Here is a 17,951-nt window from a genome sequence, read left to right as displayed (position 1 = left end):
TGCAATTAATCGCTTCTCGGCTCTCCGAGCTCTGGTCAAGTGTAGGTAGTCTCTTGGTCTATCCAAGGCCATGATCAAATGTCTTGATGTTTTTGGTCTTTTGGCCTCGAGATGAAAACCTTGTCTTTGCTTCTGGGACCTTGAAGTGAAAAAATTCTCCAAGTTATATCTGTTCTTATCACTTTAATATCTGATATGTCCTTTAATTGAGGACTGTATATTAAAGATTTTTGAAACAGGGGGATGGAATAGGAGCTTGCTCTGTCCTCTCCATTACTTGCATCTGAAGAAGTGAGGTTATTACCCACGAAAGCTTATGCTCCCAATACTTCTGTTAGTCTTAAAGGTGCCACAGGACCCTCTGTTGCTATGTATATTGTGTAGATAGTAGAGTTTTAATCATAAATTGTAAACCTAGGTCTTTTCATGTGTTTATGGTTGCTTTACATGATAATATTTCATCTGTCCTGTTTATGTAACACTTTAAAAATCAGCAAAAGGGTTATATAAATAAAATTTATTATGAAACAAAAGGCAAAAAACTATTCTGTACATAGTTTAGTCCTATTCAGTGTTTACTCGGCACTTCTTGGCTTGTCTCTTGTATTCATTAAATGGAGCATCTCTTGTCACTGTCCAGCAATAGTCTGCAAGCACTGATGGGCTCCATTTGCCCTGATAGCGTTTCTCCATTGTTGCAATGTCCTGGTGAAATCGCTTGCCGTGCTAGTCGCTCACTGCTCCACAGTTCGGTGGAAAAAAATCTAGATGAGAGTGCAAAAAATGTATCTTTAGTGACATGTTGCAACCAAGGCTTTTGTATGCCTTGAGGAGGTTTTCCACCAACAACCTGTAGTTGTCTGCCTTGTTGTTTCGAGAAAATTGATTGCCACTAACTGGAAGGCTTTCCATGCCGTCTTTTCCTTGCCACGCAGTGCATGGTCAAATGCATCATCTCGAAGAAGTTCACGAATCTGAGGACCAACAAAGACACCTTCCTTTATCTTAGCTTTACTTAACCTTGGAAATTTTCCATGGAGGTACTTGAAAGCTGCTTGTGTTTTGTCAATGGCCTTGACAAAGTTCTTCATCAGACCCAGCTTGATGTGTAAGGGTGGTAACAAAATCTTCCTTGATTCAACAAGTGGTGGATGCTGAACATTTTTCCTCCCAGGCTCCAACGACTGTTGGAGTGGCCAATCTTTCTTGATGTAGTGGGAATCTCTTGCACGACTATCCCATTCGCAGAGAAAACAGCAGTACTTTGTGTATCCAGTCTGCAGACCAAGCAAGAGAGCAACAACCTTCAAATTGCCACAAAGCTGCCACTGATGTTGGTCATAGTTTATGCACCTCAAAAGTTGTTTCATGTTGTCATAGGTTTCCTTCATATAGACTGCATGACCAACTGGAATTGATGGCAAAACATTGCCATTATGCAGTAAAACAGCTTTAAGACTCATCTTCGATGAATCAATGAACAGTCTCCACTCATCTGGATCGTGAATGATGTTGAGGGCTGCCATCACACCATGGATGTTGTTGCAGGCTACAAGATCACCTTCCATGAAGAAGAATGGAACAAGATCCTTTTGACGGTCACGGAACATGGAAACCCTACCATCACCTGCCAGGAGATTCCACTGCTGTAGTCTGGAGCCCAACAGCTCTGCCTTACTCTTGGGTAGTTCCAAATCCCTGACAAGGTCATTCAGTTCACCTTGTGTTATGAGGTGTGGTTCAGAGGAGGAGGATGGGAGAAAATGTGGGTCCTGTGACATTAATGGTTCAGGACCAGAAGTTTCATCCTCTTCCTCTTCCTCGTCTGACTCAAGTGAGAATGATTCTGGTGCATCCTTCTGTGGGGTACTGGGCGTATAGCTGATGGAATGTTTGGATAATGCACAGTCCACTTTTTCTTCTTTGACACACCTTTCCCAACTGGAGGCACCATGCAGAAGTAACAATTGCTGGTATGATCTGTTGTTTCTCTCCAAATCATTGGCACTGCAAAAGGCATAGATTTCCTTTTCCTGTTCAACCACTGGCGAAGATTTGTTGCACAAGTGTTGCAGCATATGTGTGGGGCCCACCTCTTGTCCTGATCTCCAATTTTGCAGCCAAAATAAAGGTGATAGGCTTTCTTAACTATAGTGGTTATACTGCGCTTTTGTGATGCAAAAGTCACTTCACCACAAACATAGCAGAAGTTATCTGCACTGTTCACACAAGTACAAGGCATCTCTGCTCACTTTGGCTAAACAGAAATGTGTCCCTTTGCAAAATCAAACACTGACAAATAAGAGAGCACGACACTGTATGATTTCTAGAGCTGATATAGGGCAATTTGTTCAGCAGAGTGATGTAAGCTTCGTTATGATTGCATCATCCATGACTTCTAGGAATAACATGATGCAATTCATATCATGTATGACGCAATACCAGCTTCAGATTGCATCATTCATTGTTTTGCCTAAAAAGCAAGTACTGTCCAAACCCAGTCATAGATTTATTCATAGATCCAGTCAAAGATGTATTTTAGTCATTTCTGGTTTAAATTGAGATCCCTTCCCTTTATAACTCACTTATCCTCCGCCATTCCCAAGTCAAGGGTCGTATATACTGACCCAATAGCATATCTTGAAAACTAGAGCCGATCAACAATTTTAAGCATCATTTTCGTTCTCAGTGACCCAGAATTAGTAAAGTTTGACTACATTTATTTCAGAAGCATTTTGGCTGTAGAGCAGTGTTATTATTATAGTGACTAGGAGCCATACTCATAGAGTGGGATCCCACTGCACTAAGAACTCTATATAAGTCAAAGAAATATGATATGCAATTAACTTGATCCTGCTCCCAAATAGATTTTTATTATCAACTTAAATGTAAGCAAAATCAGGTCCAAAAATATGTAAACATTCCCATGACCAATATATATTTTCTTTACATTTTTTAAAATAAAAGAAAACCCAGTTTGGACCCATAATTCTGAGTGGCAGTTAGTAACTCAAGTCTATTCTTAACTGTTGAAAATTACAATAATTCAGAATGTCTTTGGAAATGTAAAGTGTGCCCATAATTTTGTTTTTGCAAGGTCAATCTTCATTCCTTGACCATTTTAAACATAAATTCCAAGCTATGTGTAATAATATTTAGCTATGCAAATGACCCAGAGAAACTGGTTCAAGCCATCATTTTAAATTAGCTACTAAGAAATATCAGAAGGATCCTGCCAAAAAATTATACTGGGACACTAAATTTAAAAAAGCCATTTAAACACAAGGAAGCTGGTTAGGAAGTAGTCACCTAAAGATAAAAATTACAACAATTTAAATCCCTAAAATCTGAGTGGAACCAACTTATCACCATTTTCAGATACTATGGGGATAGATGCTATAGATAAGAACTTACACCGCAATTCTGCAAGGAGGTCCACATTCTGTCATAGATTCTAGTGACCACTTGTTGCTTGGCACCCACCAGGACTGCTATGAGGGGAATTCAAACCTCTGTGCTCTGGATCCCCTGGGGTGTGTTAAGCCTCAGCAGGCTGCAGGCTTCCTTTGGCCTCTCTAAAACATTTTTCTGGGCACTGATTCTCGGTCTGCTACCCTTTGTCAGAAGTGGGGACCCTCAGCTCACCTGCCTTAGGTTCCAGGACCCGCACTGACCACTGAGATACTCCAATTACTTAAACATAGCCTTTCTAACAACTCCAACCCAGAGGTGTGAAGGTTTTGGTTTTCAATTTAACTCTCTCAAAGGCACTCAACAGTTGTGAAGCGGTTATGCACACTTTGCACAGTCTAACACCTTTATATTGCTTTATACTTAATCATGTAAAGCACAGGAGAGTATAGATCATGGAGATGGCTCCATGTCTAGTTGGCACAGCCCCCCACAGCTTCCAATTGCCATGGTTTGCCGTTCCCGGTCAATGGGAGCTGGGAAGTGGCATCCAGTAGGTCCCTGTGGCCCGCATCTTCTTTATTTAAACCCCTCCTGGTCGCCTGGCCTCTTTTATTCTACTCCTAGTACATTTCCACTGCTCCTACCTTCCCATCAGGAAGAAAAGTCAACTAAACTGTTTTTTTAAGGTTGCAGTTCATCCATTGTCCCACATGTTCACATCCTAAATAGATTAATTAAGTCCTGATCACTTCTATTGTATCTATTTGTTGTGTACCTGCTACATGACTTGTCAGCAATGGTGGATCTTTCTACATATAGGCAGTCATGATACAGTAGTTTTCATAATATGACTTCAATAAGAATTAATAAGTTATTTATACATAGCCCCAATGTATCACAACTTGCCTTCTCACAAGCACTGACTCTGTGTACGAAACAAGGAAAACTTTATTAAGGGGGAAAGGAACACAGAATGAATTTGGATAATATAACCACAATACCAGGATTACCAACTCAGGAAAAATAGTTAGCCATTACCAAGAACAGCTCAATTAAGTCATCTGCTTAATGAGCACTTGGTGGTTGAAAAAATAAATAAGATGTTAGGCTGTGTTAAGAAAGAGAGAGATAATACTGAGAACATTATAATGCTATTATATAAACAAAGATTCTGGTTTATATTGACTGTTGTTTTCAGTCTTGGGCACCATTCATAAAGGATGTAGCAGAATATTATTTTAAATGTGTAGATGAAACAAATAGAAATTTTCATAAGAAATAAGGTGAGATTAAAATTAATAGGACTATTTAGTTTAGAAAGGAGACGAGTAAAAGGTGAACAGATTAGACAGATAGATAGATAGATAGATTATATCAAGATGATCAGTTCAAAATGCACATTCTGTTGGAATGGTATCATTGGTGAACTGATATTCTTAGTGAAGGACATACATTATCCTATGGGTAATGCCACAACTTTATTTCCTAACTGGTTTGGTTTATCTTTACCTCTAGGATTGTATTCATGTAATTAGATGGGGAAAAAAAAAACAAGAACATTTATCTCAGAATTACGAAGTCTCTAGAGTATTATTAGTTGAATAGTAAGATAAATGGCTTATGTACTATACTCTAGTTTTTACCATATAATAGGCTACAGCAAAAGTTTGGAATGGAATCCTAAAACCCAGAATGGATTGTTTTTATATATGTATAGCTCCCAGTGGATATTAACAGCCCAGAATTTGAATTCTAGTTTTGATATGAATTCTCTAATGATTCTAAGCAAATATTTCAAACAGCTACAATGTAGCCTATTGAGAGAGTATAAAGTTCTGCAGAAACATACATCTGGCAGTGGATATCAGGAAACATTTGTATCATTTTCATTAAGTTTTTTATTACAAAACATTGGTTTTCTTTCATAGCATATTATGTTTTCATCTAAACAAACCTAATGACAGACTTTATAAAGAGATTGTCCTCTTGGGTTAGGCAAAATTTAGTAAAACTCTTTTAAGGGACCCACCCTTTCATTACAAATCTGGTTAAAGGAGTCTTGGAGGCCTTTCCTTTTCTGCTTAAATTACTGCTTAAACATTTATTTTACCTATCCTCCACCCCCCTTTCATCAGCAACAAAGACATTCAAGCTATACTTTGAGGAATAGTCTTTTCCCAGCTGTCTAAACTGCAGTATGAAAACATTTAGGTTAGAAAGTCTGTGTGTGTATCTAAATTGCTATAGTGTTTATTCACAGGTTAGTACCGAACTGGCTCTTCTACCACCAAGGATTGAATCCAATCAGCGAGGTATTACCAACATTGTCTAAACAAAAATTAAAAATCCCAACAAAATAACAGGACCCAGCAAGCCACTATCAAATTAAACCCAAATTTATAAATATAAACCTATGAACTTGTTCAGCTTATGTGAAATGAGGGCAAAAAGTATCTTTATACTCATTGCAAATTCTTGTATGATTTCCCACAAACTCTGGGGATATACAGTAGTAAGAATAGAAAACTCTCTAAGATGTATCGCTCAATACTACTATGTGTAATAGAAAATTAAAAAGTTGTAGACTGGAACATTATAATAATTAATTATACTACTATGAAGCAAAAAAAAAAATCCTTTGCTACTTAAAGAGAACAAAATGGGCCACTGTGGTTCTGGATTCCAGGAAATATCTTCCAGAAAACTAGCCAAGGAATGGATATCTAGAGTCTTCTTAGTGTATGCAGAATGTGCCTCAAGTGGCACGTGACCAGGATTCATCACTGAATTAGGTCCGCTGGTTGGATCATTAGCTTCACCAGCTTGGGCCAGGTACTGACAAGGAATGTGATATGAATGCTGATCCAATATCCAAGCTCCCCATATCTAGAGTGATTGATTCAGAATGTTGGCATTTTTACTCAGCAAAGTCTTACATGCTTAAATGTATCATATATTTCCAATTAGGAGGTAAATGAAGTAAAGCTTTAAAATTCAGAGTCAAGATTTAGTCTAATTTCATTCCTCTATCCAGTTGTGGGCTGCGAAAATTTTATTAAAAACTATTCTGCCTCAATCGCTAATAGATATACTTCTACAATGAGAAACGGGTCTACTCTGGTGAGATTCTGATGTGGAATAGATACCCACCTGTATTTGAGGTGGATGGGTATCTCTGCTTGCTGATAGTTTCTCAGACTCTTGGTTGGGGAGAATGGGTTTAGGTAAAGGAAATCATCCCACAGATGGTGTGGAAAGCTTGGGTGGCGGTGAAAATCTCATATGAAGTTAAACAGAGTGCTCACCCAAAATTAGATTATAATTTGAATACACAAATAACTATTGTGTAGAAAGGGGAAGAGAATGGGCAAGTATGTACACTTAGAATTCAAAGTGAAATATTTTAAATAATGCAAATATCTATCAAATGTCTATCAAATTGGGAAAAACCAGTAATGTCAATCTTTGCTTTCAAGAGAGTCAAATTCAGTATTCAGTAGCGTTAGGGGGCTTATTCCTTCACCCTCTTACTTCCCTGATCCTTCTCGCATGAACAGAGAGTAACAATAGCCGAAGTTCAAAGGCGCAAACAATTTGATGTTTATTGGGGTGAACTTTTAGCAAGCATAATTTTAGTTTTCTTTCTCAGTGTCACCCTTTTCAGCTTTGACACCACAGAGCCTTGCCTGTCTTCCTGTTCCCATTCCCTGTTCCCATCCCCCCCCTTAGCAGAACATGATTCCAATTCCCCCCCCCATTTCCTGTTCCCATTCCCCCCCCCCCATTACTTCCTGATTGACTACATAGTACAACTTGAGTTCTGCTTAGCTATATCTTAGCCAATCATTTTACTGAAATTCAACTAACCAATCCTAACATATTGTACCATGGTTATTTAACCAATTATATCCCACCACCTTAATTGGTTTACACCCAACAAAATTAATTATACAGCAGACAGAAACAATTACAGAACCAGACAGAGATTATACAGACAAACAATAGGGAAGTGGAGACTACAGTGATAGAACAATACAGAAATGAGGGTTTTACATTCCAGCTATTGATAAGTGAGTTCTTGCCAGACAGGATGCTATAAAACTAAGTTTTCTTTTACATTTTTTAGGCTTGTTTCTTTTTTTTTTTTTTTGGAGGTGATAGGAATGTCAGGATAGGTTTGTATTCCTAACAGTCCAATAGCACCTTATTTCAATGTGACTAATTTGGAATGTGAGGATGTGACCAGGCCTTAGACTGTCACAGTAAGAGAAGGCCCTTACACAGACAGACAGTGATTTTGAGTCTTTCTTTTATACCTCTATAACTAGCTAAGTGATAAGAATACACCGAAATTCTTAAAGTATGAGCCTTTGCAAACAGGCCTAAATATCTATATCCTAACAAGTAGAGCTACAGAACTCTTGTGACAAACCAGCTTCTGGGTAATTAAGTTTTGTACAGTTATAAAAAAAAGACCATATAATGATCAAGTCTTGTTAGACATCTTATAATTAATAAGTTCCTCCATATAAAATTGAATGATCATCTGTTATAATATTCTATTTTTCCTTAGGAGAGTCCTGTTCCCATGTCTGTAATATAACTTTTTTTTTTTATTTCCAGCTCTTTAGAGAACTTATCTACAAGAACACTTAGTGAAAGTCTATCCGTCAGTAGCCTGCCATGCAGTAAATTTCTTTGTGGATCTGCTGCCATACACTGCAAGTTGTCTAGTGTGTTTTCATCTACACAAAGGAGAACAGATCAAACCGTACTAGGAAACTGTAGTGCATGACAGCAGGGTCCATATGGACAGTTTGTGTGTGGCAGGCTAATGTGGTGTAGTTTTACATGCCAGCTTGCCATTAACTAAATGTTCACATAGACAAGTTTGCATTAGTCTATAATCAGAATATTGGGGTACAGTCACAGAAGACAGATGTCAGGTTGAGAAAATAAATTTAGACATTGTCTAGGTTCTTTTAGCCTTTTAGGGAGGAGGGATAGCTCAGTGGTTTGAGCATTGACCTATTAAACCCAAGGTTGTGAGTTCAATCCTTGAGGTGGCTACTTAGGGATCTGGGACAAAATCAGTACTTGGTCCTGCTAGTGAAGGCAGGGGGCTGGACTCAATGACCTTTCAAGGTCCCTTCCAGTTCCAGAAGATAGGATATCTCCATTAATTTAAATTTACAGGATACAAAGCAGCTGGGTATGTTATTTTTGCCCAGAAGATTGCATAATTGTTTTCATTGTTGTTGTTTTATGATGGTTTCTAAACTTAGGTCAGAATAGAAAATAAGATATTTTAGTAATTTGAAACTTTCATAGTTATCAGATGTCATTCTCTATAGATTTTGTTTTTAGGGCTCAGTGGGCCTGTTCAATTTAAAGGATTAGTGTGGAAAAGAAAAATAAATGTTTTCTCTATAGATTTATATAGGACTTGAGTGAAGGGCTTAGGCCTAAATAAACTAGTATGATCTCCCTTATCCTTTACTGAATCTACATATGTTTTCCACGTCTTGATTTTTTTCAATAAAATATTAACAGCCTTTCTGAGTTCATCATTTTATCTTTTTATAAACAACATCTAAATCCTCACACTAGTCCTTTGCTCCATAGTTTCTATTTGGCATTTGTGCTTGCAACTGAGGACATAACCAATTTCCAAGAGCATTTCCACTGCCGATGATTTGATTTTTCTTTTCAGATCTTTTATATATGCTACAGATAGTACTACCAGCTCCTCCTTTCCTGGAAATGACCAGAGGAATCTGCCATATTGAAGACATAAGCCTGTAACTCTGTAGCATCTGAAGGTCAAAGTTTCTCCTTATTGAGAGAAAAATCTTTTAAGTTTGTTCCAGTCTTCCTCAAGAGCTTCTGCTCATCATTAACAATGAAAGATGTATTATAATTTCAAGGGTTGCTGAAATAGGGGACATGACGATAGCTGTGAATGGAGCTCAGACATGAGGCATGGCCTACTTAGTGCTCATAACTCTTCTGGCGATTTTCAGTGACTAGGATATTACTCCTCACTGTCTTTCCTGAACTGGTGTGCAGAATTATATGTGCTTTTCAACAGCTGCTATACCACATTTTACCAAAAGGTGGTTGCATTTCAGTGATAATTGAAGAAATCCCTGCAATACTATGTAGCTTTTATTTACTACTTTTCATCTGGAGATCTCAAAGTGCTTTACTAACAGCAATATAATTATCCCCATTTTACAGATAGGGAAACTGAGAGACAGAGAGGTGAAGTGACTGTCCATAGTCATTTAACAGCTGAGCCAACTCCCAGGTGTTCCAAGTCCCAGGCTAGCATTCTATCTATTAGGCCATACTGCCTTACAAGGAAGTTATGAGGGTTAGCTGGCTGATGATTTTTAAAATCCTTTGACTTTCCCAGCTAAAAAATATTACAGAAGTGCAAAGAATAGTAATGTTATTTTATTTTAAAACATAATGGTTGAAAATTAGTTATTTCCTTTACTTACCTGTTAAAACCTGAGTTAATAATTTTGATTGCCCCTTACAAGAGCTAATAAAACCACAAATGTCTACACTACTTATTGCACCTACAAAAACTAAGGCCATTGTAGAAAAATATGTCCTTTAAAAACTGTATTGTTTTCTAAGGCAGACAAGAATGCGATGAACAAAGAACATAAAAAAAAATCCATTATAATAGTAATAGCACCAAAACAAACATAAACTGTATATTGATAATCTCACAGAAAATCAAATACATACATGAATTTACTTTTACTTTAATTGTGCCAATTTCTATTCCAAACTAGTAACTCCTGTGATATTATTTCATATTTGTTTTCTGAGACTAAATGATAGAGCCTATAAAGGGTAAGCACCTGGGTTTCCCCCAATATATTAAATGGGCCCTAGACTTCACTTTTCTGCTCAGTTTTATCTGAACTTTTAAGCATTTTTTCTCCTTCAATTGTTTTAATCATCATGCATATTTCTGGCTCCTTCTCAGAAGCATTAATTACAGCCACAAACAATCCACACAGAAATCTTACCAACTGCAAAATTATCTGTCAATGTACTTTAAAAATTATAATGATAAGATCTATTCTAAAATAAGTGCAACTGGGCGGGAATCCAAAACACATGAGATCATTCCTTTAGACCTCCTTTTTAATACTGAAGATATAAGTGATAGAATACAAAACAATCCATCATACTCCAGCTGCAGATATTACACTGTTGGTGGAAGAGGCATTCTACTCTGTTGAATGGAATTTCATATTTTATTCACTGAAAATATTATTAATTATTATTAATTATTATTAATTAATTAAATATTATTAAAATTAATAATATTATTATTTGGTCAAAAGTTTACTAATCTAATATCATATTTCTAAAGTAACAATATACTGTAGCAGAGAAGCATATATGTAACTAAACACATACAGTAGCTGATTATGCCAAGTTATGGCAAAAATTTTAGCCGCAAAAATGTGAAAATATTTACTTTTATCTTTACAGAAATATCTGGTAAAGTTGTCATCTTTCTCTGCTTACATTCATCCTGGTACTTGAACCTGTTCATTACAGTAAAGTATGATTATGCCTTTGCACTAATATTCGTTTTGGGTTATTAAAACTTGCATTGACCTGACTTTTTCACATTGGAACTGAGCCTTGATGGTTGATGCTCAAAACCATTCCTGTGTAATGTTATTATGACATTCAGTAAAAGAATATTTACATTCATAAAGTCATGTTCCTAAGCATATTATCAAGTCCACAAAATTATTCAATATAATATGAACTTTCATCAATATTAGAAGAAACTCCAAAATCAAGGAAAAATAAACTTCTGAAACCTTTAAAAAATAGTCCTGAATATGTCATAACAAGCTGTGAAAATCTGGGGAATCTCTGTACAATTTATGCATGCCAATTTGATTTTATGAACTATCTGTATCTTTATGACTGTTTTTACTGTGTTCTTAGCCCATACTCCATGTGGCATGGACACAGGCATGGTGGTGGTGGGGGCAGTATCTGTCTATGAATGAGGTGGTTGTTAATGACTAACAGCACCTGAATAGATTTTACAGGAGTAACTGTATCCTAGATAAAACCAACATTTTCACCAACTTCTGTGCAGGGTTTGAAGGAATGGAATCTCTCTAAGAGATGAAGGTTTAGTACAGCACTTTAAAGACACAGAGACTTGGTGGGTCAGACAAAAAAAGAAAGCTTGGTGTGGAAGAGGAACAAGGATTGGAGAGAAGAGGACTTTGTGACTGTGGGGCGAGACAGGGGAGAGAGAGAGACAAGAGAAACCATGAGTGCAGGAGGCAGCTCCTGGACACTACTGGACTTTGACCAAGTCCCAAAGAGCTCTCAAGAGTTGGGAATAAACTGAGTCAGGGAAATGGTATATAGATGTTTTACTGTACATAGATCTCTATATCTCTTGTACTATCTAAAGTAGAGGGATTGGGGTTTTTTTGGTTTTTGGTGGGGGGTTTTTTAGAAATTCCTTTTGCAAAACCTATGTCAGTTTTCTTCAACTATTACATGTCTGAGAAGAGGTAATCTCTAAACTGGAGCACCCACAAGGTTGGAGCTCTGAGAAAGAATGTGCTGAAGCAACCCAGGAACCAGGCACCGGTCTCAGGGCCTTCAGTTGGACTATGGGGTTCTCAGCTGTCAGAAGGCAGTGCTAGAAAGAAAATCAGTAGCCCGAGATTGTGTTGAGAAATCCAGAGCCAGAGGTGATGCCTGGAGTCTGCTCAGACTCAGGAAAGCTTAAAAGCACATGTGTCCAGCATGTTGGACCTAAACACACCAGCTTGGTGAGTGTCCAGAAAGAGGAGGTTGGCCAGTGCTGTGACACAAGCTTATGAAAATGTGTTACCATAATAAATAGCTCATGAACATTTGTAAAATTGTCCTGAAAAACATCTAAAGTTTTTCGCAGTATAACTAAAAAACATTCAGAATATCTTCCTCTCTCTGGACGCACTCATTTTTTTTACTACTAAACTGTAAAGTTTATACTGTCAGTTTTTAGCAGAGGATGAGTAATTGGTTGCATTAAGACTAGAAATTTCAGCAAGGGTCTACATTAATCCACTCTGTGGATGACCTAGGTTTGTGGCAGTAACCCTCAAGGATTCACAACTCTTAATTACTGTTTCCTTCTTTTCAAGATATAGAACTCCCTTGGTGATGAGCAGTTGAATGGGAGATCTATCACAGAGACATTGTCCCACTGATCGTTGCCTGAACCCAATGAAAAATGAGAGACAAAGGATAATATTAAGAACACTAATTTAATTAAAATAATAAGTATTAATAAATATGTGTCCTGCAAAATAAGAAGTTTTCACAAGATAACAGGTCAGTAAGCAAAGAAGATATTTAATTTGGCCGACACTATGGTACACTACTGTTTTATAAAATATGGTTGTTTTGATATGGCCATTTGGATTCTGTTAACCTCCTTCTTAATTATAAAAGTTATTAATTCCATGTATGTGAAAAATCCCTTTTTTAAAAATTCATTTATGAAAGAGGACAGATGGCACTAAATCGTAGCTATGGATGCTTCACAGTTGAGTAATCCACCAATTCATAGCAAATTTAGCAAATATAAGACCAAGTCCTGTAGTCCTTACTCAATTTTTACTAAATTCTGATTCAGGCAAGGATCAAAATTCATGAACTGAGAAATAACTTGGTAATTATTTTAGGATTAAAACTAAGTAAGAATAAAGCTTTGTGTGTGTGTGAGAGAGAGAGAGATTGAGAGAGCCTATGATTTTTTGCTGCTGGGTACCAGGAAAGTATACTACCACTTTAAGTGCATATGAAATATTATTCTTGCTGAATTGCATTGTGAGTTGTAATGACAAGATACGTTTCAAATAAATATGTCATATACATTTAAATCAGGTTTTCAGAATAATATTCTACTCAGTTACACCAATACAACTCCCATTGAGTCACTGGGGTTGTACAGATGTATCTGAAAGAGAAATTTTGTCCTTATGTCATAGTAGCAAAACTCTGAAATATCCTTCTGACTTGCATGTATATCAAACATCAAGCAACTGAACATTTTTCTCTCACTTCTTTAAGCATTAGCTTTTAAATAATAATATGGTGATAAATAAAATTGTGAAAAGAGGGTAAATAGAAACATGGCAAATTATGCAGGTGATACATAATTACTCAGGATATTGAAGTCCAAAGCTGACTGCAAAAATTTACAAAAGGTATCTCACAAAAACTGGGTGACTGGGCAAAAATGTCAGATGAAATTCAATGTTGACGAGTGCAAAGTAATGAACATTGAAAAACATAATCCCAACTATACATACAAAATGATGCAGTCTAAATTAGTTTTTACCACTCAAGAAAGAGGTCTTGGAGTCATCATGAATAGTTTTCTGAAAACATCTGCTCAATGTGCATCTACAGTCAAAGCAGCTAACAGAATGTCAGGAACCATTAGGAAAGATAAGATAAGATAGAAAATATCATAATGCCACTATATACATCCATGGTATACCACACCTTGAATATTGCATGCAGTTCTGGTCACCCCATCTCAAAAAAGATATACTAAAATTGAAAAAGTACAAAGAAGGGCAATAAAAATTATTAGGGATATGGAACAGCTTCAATATAAAGAGAAGTTAAAAAGATTGGGTCTCTTCATCTTAGAAATGAAATGGCTAATGGGGGATATTATAGATATCATGAATAGTGTGGAGAACACAAATAAGGAAGTGTTATTTACCCCTTCACATAACACAATAGCCAAGGTCACCCAGAGAAATGAGTAGGAAGCAGGTTTTAAACAAATATAAGGAAATACTTCTTCACACAAAAGCACAGTCAACCTGTGGAACTTGTTGCCAGGGGATGTTGCGTATCTCTGGATTCAAAAAAGAATTAGATGAATTCATGGAGGATAGGTCCATCAAAGGCTATTAGCCAAGATGGTCAGGGAAGGAGCCCCATGCTCTAGCTGTCCCTAAATCTTCAACTGCCAAAAGCTGGGACTGAATAACAGGCGGATGGACTCCTCAATATTTATCCTCTTCTGTTTATTCCCTTTGAAGAATCTGGCACCAGCCACTGTTGGAAGACAGGATACTGAGCTAGATGGACCCAGTCTGGCCACTTTTATGTTCTTATGATGTTGGCTGTCACAGTATTTGTCATACTTTGAAGTTCATACTTTAGAGAAATTTTGACATTCAAATTTCCCCAGTGTTTGAGGCCCACAGCATTCCAATGCTGGGTGAACTGCCACTCATGTGACCACTGACACACTGGGGACTGAACCAGAGATGGAAGCATGAGCTGCTTGAGTTGGCATAGAGGCTATACTCAGCTATCTGTACCGGAGGAACACTCCTTTTGTTCCAAGACACAAACTTTTTCAGAGTGGTTTGCCCCATCACCACTAATCACAACTAATAATGTTATTTTCTTTAATGATACATTTTAAGCTTTTGATGATACAATCAAGACTCTACAACCAAAATGTGGCTATATTGAATGATTACATTGATAACCGGGAGGAATTTGAATAGAATGACTATTATCCTCAACAAGCAGTTAGTAAAATATGTAAACACAGATTCTAGTTTGAATATTATTCAAGATATTTTGGTCCTTCTCACGCTAACATTGAAGTCTATGCTAAAGCCCCCATCAACTTCAGTGAGGAGGAGTAGGTTCACAGAAGAGGCAGAAGTCTGCATGAAACTTACGATGTTGACAGAGTTCTAAGGCTTGAGAAGTCTGAGAGCTGAGAGTTTGGAGAAATGTTTTGTTTGAAAAAGTGCTAGTAATATAGATTAAGCTGTGGTTTTGAAATGCAGCTTTTATTTTCTATAAATATTGATGACTGAAAGATATGTATGTGTCTGATACAGATTTGCATTTTATAATTATTTTGATATAAAATTATAAAAGTTGTTTGAAGCAATTCCTTACTGTGAAAGGAGGCAGGATTTAAATTAGTTTTTTTCCCCACTGTTCAGTTGATGTACATGGCTGACAGAGCCAACTGTGAGATTCATGAAGATCAAGAGAAGGACTTTACTGCAGCAGGACAGAGATTATGCAATAAGGAACCACTGGAAGTCATTATGAGCCCAGTCCATATCTATTTCATCACATTACGTACAAAAAAAAATCTCTTTCTCTTTACACTTTCCTTTCTTCTCCTCAATAACAATATTTGAATGGCCCAGCATCTGCACCATTTTATTTCCCCAGAATTATAATAATTAGTAGCTGAAAGCCAGCAGTGTTGCACAGATTTGGCAGTTGGGCCAAGTAGTCCACAATATGTGCAGTCTCCCTTTTACAACCAATGAAATTGTTGCATGCAAATTTGCTGTAGAGTACAGGTTGTGATTGGATGAGTTACCACTGATATTACCATGGTCTAGGATTCTTCTTAAAGCATAGATACATGTAGTGTACATATAGCTGTACACCACAGGGACGTAATTCATAAAGACAAAATGGCTGAGAACTTAAAAATTAGACAGTAACAAACAGCAACTCCCATTAATGGTCGAACCTGGTGATATTCTAAACAAAAAGAGCTCTTAACCATGCTTATAGCTATTTCCATCACTTAACACTGACTCAAGAGATATTCTAGGTTTCAGAGTGACACACAGATAGAATGACAATCCTGGAATCTTACTTTATAGATAAATGATGTTCACATACATTCAAATAGAATAATTCTCGGGAGATGTACAGAGTGTGGGTCTTTCTGACTAAGCATTTTGTGTACAGTATTGGGAGCAGTAGGTTAGTGATTAGGTTAGTTTAGATTGATGATCTACGATCACTTCAGTGTAATTAAGAGAAGTAGGGGGACAGATTGGGAGAAATGTTGATATTGTTATTATATATCTGTAGACTCATATGTTCCAAAGATAGAAGGGAACATTGTGATCATCTAGTTTGAACACCAATGTAACATAAGTCATAGGACTTTTTGTAATTATAGTCCCAAACAAAAATCTTTAGTATGAACCAGTTACATTTACTCAGATGTATTTCTCCGAAACACATTCTTTAAAAATTGGGGAAATAAGTTAAATGCCTTTTCCTCCTTACTTCCAAATATCAGTGTTACTTACTATGGTTCATAGTTGTTGAGATCCATCTGATGCTCTGAACACACAGACTTTCCCCAGAACACTGACCAGCAAATGTTGAGACTTTGGTAGATGGTATATTGTGGTCTTACAGTTGCTTCATAAGAGACCATACCAATTACTGAATAATTGTTTTGTTACAGAATGCAGTACTATCATGTTGGCAAAGTAAGGTCAATAGAAATCAGTTTTCTTTACAGTAATCATGATGGTTGAGTTTTTCACAGATGTGTAGAGAATTTAACCTCATAAATCCCATTCAAATTAATGGGAGTTGTGTGGCTAAATCACCTATATAGCTTGAAAATCTCAACCTGTGTTTCTATATCTAATGCAAAAGCCTTGTGTGATGGGACATCTGCCCCACACTAGCCCATAAAGGGTTAATAGAACCCTAAGGAGGCTGCACAACAGGCAACCAATTGGAGAGGACCGTAGGGAGGCTGTGCAGAAGATAGCCAATTGGAGAGGGCTACGGGGAGCAGCCAATCTGGGCCAGGCAGGCTCATATAAGAAGAGCTGCAGGGCAGACCAGGCCAGTCACTCCCAGGAGCTCGAGGAGGGAGGAGGACTGGCTGCCTGACAGGTGGAAGGCAGATGGTACCTTGGACAGGGCAGTGCTAGGCAGAATCAGGGGAGCCAGAGCGAGCTCCTGGCTGACTGCTGGCATGCTGGGTCCCTGAGACAAGGGTGGAGAAGGTGCTGACGCTGTGGGGAAGTGACCCAAGGAAGGAGACTGCAGGGTTGGAAGAGACACAGCACGGGGCTGCCACCTATAGTGTCCTTGGGCTGAGACCCGGAGTAGTGGGCAGGCCCAGGTCCCCATGCCCTCATTTGCCACCAAGGAAGTGGCTGGACAGTGGACTACAGTTCCCCCAGAAGGGGGGAGAACAAAGTGTGACACAGCCAGAGGGCTGTGTCCTGAAGAGGGTGCTGTAATCATTGGGACAACTCGCTTCCTGGAGCAGAAGTGATGGCGGCGAGACATCACCAGACGAGGGCACACTGGCAAACTAAGCTAATTCCCAGGACAGCCAGCAGGAGGCTCTGCAGTGGTGAGTCGCACCCCATCACACCTTGTTTATCAATGCTTTCCAAAATAACTTTCTTGTGTTTGTTCTTCACTTATAAATATTAAAAATTCATTCTCCATATCATACATATCTCTGAATGTGATAACAACAACCAACCACTTTACCCATTAATCCTTATATTATTCCTCAGTAGGCAAGTTTTCACCATAAGGGCACAATCTAATACAGGGATCAGCAACCTTTGGCATGCAACTCACCAGGTAAGCAACCTGTGGGGCCGGGCCGGTTTATTTACCTGCCGCATCCGCAGGTT

At 37.8% G+C, this 17,951-nt stretch overlaps 1 pseudogene; it reads left to right on the top strand.

The window, feature by feature from the left end:
* Nucleotides 1-125: 125 nt before the first annotated feature.
* On the top strand, nucleotides 126-306 carry LOC113406020 (annotated as a pseudogene).
* Nucleotides 307-17,951: the final 17,645 nt, after the last annotated feature.

This window comes from Terrapene carolina, unplaced genomic scaffold (assembly GCF_002925995.2).
Source record: "Terrapene carolina triunguis isolate 2854851 unplaced genomic scaffold, T_m_triunguis-2.0 Scaffold21, whole genome shotgun sequence".
Taxonomy (NCBI): domain Eukaryota; kingdom Metazoa; phylum Chordata; order Testudines; family Emydidae; genus Terrapene; species Terrapene triunguis.
The sequence above is the reverse complement of the archived record's forward strand: the minus strand, read 5'-3'. Positions and strand labels throughout refer to the sequence as shown.